Genomic DNA, 6,025 nt, shown 5'->3' with positions numbered 1-6,025 from the left:
GGCAGAGTGGGAGACCATAGTCTTAAACATCACAGTTGCGGCATCTAATGAATTTATTCCGTACCGTAACCCAGGAGTTAATGAATACCTAATGAAATGATCATGTAACTTTGAGGAACCCCACTAGAAAAAGGAGTACTTCTCCATGCATTTCATAGTGAAACTGTGGTACCGGAAGGCATTGCAGAGGCCACACTGCAGAAGCAGTTACATTTAGAAGAAATGTACCTCAAAAACAATTGGTCCAATTGAACCTACTGGCTCAGAAAGTCTGACCGGATTGCTCCTTAGAACATATAACTGACTTGTTTGTGTACAGGGCTGTAATACAGCCCTTGCAACCGTGATTCAGGGCTTAATTAAAGCAGAGATTTGTCATCTGCATGTCTGCATGCCAGTTTACCTAAGAAACTTGGGAAATCCACCTTTTTTTTGCTACAAATTATACAGAAATTACAACTTTATGTAACCAAAAAAGGTTTAGCTTTAATACAGTGCTGCACTAGTCAGATAGTTTCACCAATACTTGTTTACATGCAGAGCAGTTCCAAGCAAAAGAGGGTATTTCCAGATGGTACAGCTGAAACAGAACAGTCTATTCAGATTAGGAAGCCATTAAGCAGATGACAGGGTACATGCATTTTCCCACCTGTCTACTCACATAAAGGTCAGACTGCAAAATTAGCATACAATAATTATATAGGGACTCAGAATAATGAGGAAGCTCGATGCAAGAACTGTCACAACTCTGCTCTCAGGTTTAACTTTGCAGTACTTGAAAGCAGACTACAGCCCTGTTTCTTACGACTGGCATGCTGACTTCTCAAACGAATGAAGAACCTCGTGACAGCTCACAAAGGACTCTGTCAATTTCTGAGCTGTACTTTTGCCTTTCAAACAAGTCGTGGAGATAATGAAGTGAAACAGTACATGAAGTAACACATTAGTAACTCAAGGAAAATGCTATGAAATTATTTTTATATGATTTCAGAGTACAGGAGACAAAAAAAGAAGCGAGTCAGAAACAGGCACTGGAGAATAGTTTGTAATTTAACTAAGATATAAATTATCTCAAGGGATTTCTAAGGCAGACACGATGACTGGGCGGAAGTTAAGATCTAAGTGTTACTATCAGAACAAATGAAATCTGTTTGAGATCTTCATTTTTGCAGCTCCATTTGGCTGGAGTCAGCCAGTAGCTCCCAGAGACAAGCAGATTCATGGCATGAACAGACTTGTCTTGTTTCCTATGGAAAAGGTAAACTGTACCATTTTGATGCCACTGCAGGGTTTTCTTTCTGTCCCTCCTAGTAATGGGCAAACTCCTTCTAGTTACAGGAGTTAGAAGATCCTGTGTAAACAGTATCCCTGCAGATTTTGGCTTTGCCACTGCAGGGCAGTGTAAGGCTAGGAATATAAAATGACTTCAGAGGCAGTAAAAAGCCTGCTGCCTACAACAGGGAGTTTGTATTTTATCAGGTGAAGAGTTTTACTTCTGAAAATAGCAGATGCTGATATTTCAACACTAGACTTGTACACTTTTAGTAAGCATTAAAATAAATTCTTCTGGTAGGAATTTATACATATGCACAACACGGTGTTCTTTTCTGTGCTTAGGAATACAGCAGCTCCTTTGGTTTTGCTGTGAGTCCTATAAGTAGCAGGCACTGTCAGAGAATTCTGACTTAGGAGTGCTTTGCAGTTCCAGGTCAAACTGTACGTGTCAAACCTCCTTTCTGCACTCTGTCACCTCAGAACTTTGCAGTTCAGTTCACACCTGTGTTGAACCGGATGACCAATTCAATTCTGGAACAGTTAAAGCTTTTCTAGCTGAGAAATCCACAAGTTGTCCCTAAGAGGGAGAGGAAGGAAGGAAGCATTAGTTTTGCAAAGCTTCAAAGAGAATATTAGTGGCATTGAGCAGCGATTTTGGCCTTTCCCACAGCCCCCTTGAAAGCAAACAGAGACTTTCCCTTCCACAGAGTATTTAACCTCTTAAGCAAGAAGTGTTGCATCTGCAGGATACAATCTCAGACTTATTTGGAAAACCCAGGAGATTAACTGAAGAAACACCTCACAAAGATTTATTGTACCCTTAAGGGGCTGCAGAGAAGGTTCCAAGATCCCAAAGGCGACATAAAAGGCTCTTGACTTATCAAAAAAGACTGGTAGTTGAAGAGGATGAGCTGTTCTCCGAGTTTGTTTTTTGTTTTGAGATCTGAATGTGCAGTTCAGATATCTTCTTCTGTCTGATGCTGGTGATGGCGGCATAAAATATACGTGTGACAGCGTGCAATGAAAACATTCACAGTTCTACCGTCGTAAGAACTGAAAATGAGCGGAGTCCAACTTTCAGGAGTTTAAATTAAGAACGAAATGTCACGAAAAGTGAATTTGATGACAGAAGTCTGTACAGAGTCCATGTGTCTTTAACTGGAGATAGCTGACATGTCACCACAAGCATTGCAGTTGGTGTTTGTGACACACGAGCGTAATCCCAAGCGACACCGTACGGAACAGCTGGCAAAGCTGCGCTTCAGATTGTACCTGACAGGAATTTTCTCCAGCACATCACCGACCCACCGGGGAATCCGTCACATCCCCGCTCCCATGTTTCCACTGCTGCCTTCAGCCATATTGTCTGAATCAGGTACAAAGTATTTACAGGTTCAACATTTTTTTTTTTAATTTATCTTATTTATTTATTTTGGTCTTTTTTTTGTTTTATGAAGGGGGGAAGGAAAGGGGAGTAGAGACAGCACGAAGCAGGGGCCGCTGGAAACCGTAATTGGCTGGGACGCTCATTGGAAGTGCGTCGTGAGACGCAAAGCGAGCCGTTTGAATGAGGCACAGTGATTTCACTTATCAATGTACATCGCAACGAGGTGACAAGAAGCGCATTACAGAGTAGAATGAAAACTGCATTTCAGATTCTCAATTCAGATCTGCAGTCCACGTGTCGAGCTGTCAATTCCCCCGGCCGGCGCTAACGAGGGAACTACCGCCAGGTGCCGCGGGGCCGCGGCCGCCCGGGCTCAGCTGCGCCTCGTTGGCGGCCGGGGGCGGGTTCCGGCCCGAGCGGCTCTTAAGCTCCTCCCGAGGCCGCAGGGAGCCATCAGACGGCTCCGGGATCTCATAGAGTGCGGACGTCGGCGTGGGCTCCGCTCCTTCGTCAGGTTTGGGCTCTGCTGGGGCTGCGGAGCACCGCGATGGGCTGCTTTTGAAACGGGTCCTTGGGTTTGGGATTTTTCTTGTAACGTTCTCTTTGTGTTGTGCCGTTTTGTTTCAGGTTGCGGTGGGACGTTTCCCGGTGAAGATGAGCCCGATCCGGTGAGCCGTTCAGGTAGGAACGGGACCGCGGACCCACCGAGCTCCGGGGAGCCGTTCGGAGCCGTCCGCCCGCAGCGGGAGGCCGCCGGGCTCTCGCCGCGCTCCGTCCGGGGTCGTCGCGGAGCTCCCCCGGCTTCTCGGAGCCGGGTTAAGGTTATCGCCCGGCGGCCGCCGCTCCGTTCTCCGAGTCGTAGCGGGGTCCCGGGGCGCTTTCAGCCCCCTCCGGGCTTTTTATCGAGGGCTTCGGGTTCTCTCGATGTCATCGGTAGGAGCGAGCGGGACGGGGCCGTATTGTTCCAGCCTCGGGGCGGCTGGGAAGGCGAGGGTGCAGCAACGCAAAGCGCTGCTGAAACAAGTTTTGTTCTCTTTCAGGCCGAGCATCTCGTCAGCCCGAAGCGGCGAGCGTTCAGAAGCCGCTCGGTAAGCTCTTTGTTCTGGAGTCCCTTGTCAGGCCGCCTTTCGGCCTTTTTAGTTTCACCCCCTGCCCTTTATTTGTAACTTGAGGAGCGCGATCTCTTTCCCATCAGGGAGACGCGGCGGCACGGCTCGCACGACCGGACCGCCGTTGAGGACCGCCGTGTTCTTTTCCGGAACTCCTTGAGCTCTGCCTAAGGATGAAGGAAGAAGCAGGGGAGCCCCGGGGCGCCTCACCCCAGTCGAGGCGCTGCCGGAGCTCGTATTCCCGGTCTAGGAAGGGCTCGCGGGCGATACGGTGAAGTTTGGGATTAGACCGGGAAGACGCAAGGCAGTAAGTATCTTATATTGGAGCTCCACATCCAAAGGGCTTCTAAACAGATCCCAGGGCGTGGAGTCAACCACCTCCCTTGGGAGCCTATTCCGGTGTTGAACTATGAACTATCCTTTGTGTAAAGTAGCGATTTTTGTCTTCCAGCCTAAAGGTACCTCGTGGCAAGCGGAGGTCTTTTTCTGTCATCTCTTCACCAGTGAGAAGAGACTAGTCAGTAGCCCTGCCCTCACGGTAAGCACCTCAGAGATAGCAGAAGAGAGCAATAAAGTATCCCCTTAGCGTCTTTTTCCCTGGATCGTAATGAGCTAAGCCCAGGCGTGCCGAGGAAGCCGGCAGAAGCGAGTATGGAAGAGCTTCGCGTCCCGTCGTTTTCGGTCTTTGTTCCAGGCCAGGCGGGCGAGGACGGAAGGACAGCGCGAGTGAGAGCAGCCTTCAGGGAGGGCGAGAAGGACAGGCGGCGTGACAGCGGCCGGTAGGCGTCCCCTTCCTTTGGCGGCACGGTGTCGGGACAGCACGTTCCGGATGTCACGTTTTGCTGCTTTTATTCCAGGTTGAGCGCTGCAGCGGAGCATTCGGCAGCGAGGACGAGCGAGCCCCGCGGCCCGGCTGTGGCAGCATCCCCTCAGCAGAAGGGAGGTGCCTAAGGGGACGGGAAGGGCCAAAGGGAGGGCCTAAGGGACAGGAAGGGCAAGGGAGGGCTAAGGGGAGGGAGGCCCCCAGGGGTCAAGGGAGGGCGAGTGGAGGGCCCCAAGGGGCAGGGGAGGGGCCCCGGGGGGAGGGCCGAGGGAGGGGCCCCAAGGGGGCAGGGGAGGGGCCCCCAAGCGGGGCCCCAAAAAAAATGCCACTGACATGCCCACCCTCCCGCCAAAAAAAAAAATATATCTCTTTAGAGATAGTGCAAAATCCGGCCTCCAGCACCATTACAAGGGGGAGAACACAACTCAGGCTGAGTCTAGACTCAGCCTGAGTTGTGTTCTCCCCCAGAAAAAAAACAAGAAAAACTTAGAAAATAAAAATAAATTTAAAAAACTTAAACAACTTTATAAAAAACAAACTAAAAAAGTCACAAAAAAACAAGAAAAACTAAACATGAAAAACCAAGAAAAAAACTAAAACAACTAAGAAAAACCAAGAAAAAAACTAAAACAACTAAGAAAAACCAAAAGAAAAAACACTAAAACTAAAAACCAAGAAAAACTAAACTAAACCCAAAAACCAAAGAAAAAACTAAAATCTAACTAAAAAAACCACTAGTAAAAAAAAAAAAACACAACTAACAAAACAACCGAGAACCAAAAACCCACACAATTCTACACAAACACGAGGAACACAAAAAACCAACTACACAAAACACCGAAACACAAAACAACTACAAAAACAGAGACCGAGAACCTAAAAAACCATACTATACAAACACAAATGAACCGAGAACAAAAACAACTACAAAACACCGAGAACCAATAAACTAACAACAAAACAACATAACAAGTAATTACCAGCTGAGAACTTAATAGTTTAAAAAGACCAAAACTACACAACTTACTAAAAAAAAAAAAAAAAAAAAAAAAAAAAAAACCTACCGAAATGCAGAAAATCAATTGGCTAACAATAACAAAAAAACCAACAAATTTACTAAACTAACCAAGCTACTGAAAAACTAAAGACAAAAAACCACAACTTACTACATAAGACAAAACTTAAAGAAAAACCACTAAAAAAAGAGCTTTAAGAAACCAGCCAAAGCTACCACCAAACCAACACATTACTGAAAAACCAAACTAAACAGAAAACTCCAACTCAACACTTAAATAAAACCAAACATTAACAGCCGAAACAGCATCAATCCTCCTAAAAAAACCACAACAAATACCAAACCCCACAGATAATACCATGACAGCCAAAAGAGGCAACAACACCCCGACTACTCAAAGAACCACTCCTCTGACT

General features: G+C 46.8%; 1 long non-coding RNA gene across 3 annotated transcripts; it reads left to right on the top strand.

Annotated features, from left to right (window-relative positions):
* Positions 1-2,618: 2,618 nt before the first annotated feature.
* On the top strand, positions 2,619-4,711 carry LOC107314518. 3 transcript variants are annotated; one of them, XR_001555475.2, is made up of 7 exons: positions 2,630-3,176; positions 3,290-3,343; positions 3,703-3,750; positions 3,858-4,078; positions 4,223-4,309; positions 4,466-4,550; positions 4,629-4,711. It is a non-coding gene; the product is annotated as an uncharacterized LOC107314518 (long non-coding RNA). The 3 variants fall into 3 exon arrangements; XR_001555476.2 differs by having other exon boundaries at positions 2,619-3,176; positions 3,835-4,078; positions 4,223-4,550; XR_001555474.2 differs by having other exon boundaries at positions 2,622-3,176; positions 4,223-4,550.
* The last annotated feature ends 1,314 nt before the right edge of the window (positions 4,712-6,025 follow it).

The sequence above is a fragment of the Coturnix japonica genome, chromosome 5, assembly GCF_001577835.2.
Source record: "Coturnix japonica isolate 7356 chromosome 5, Coturnix japonica 2.1, whole genome shotgun sequence".
Lineage (NCBI taxonomy): Eukaryota > Metazoa > Chordata > Aves > Galliformes > Phasianidae > Coturnix > Coturnix japonica.
Note: the sequence above shows the minus strand (reverse complement) of the source record. Positions and strands in the feature narration are given on the sequence as shown.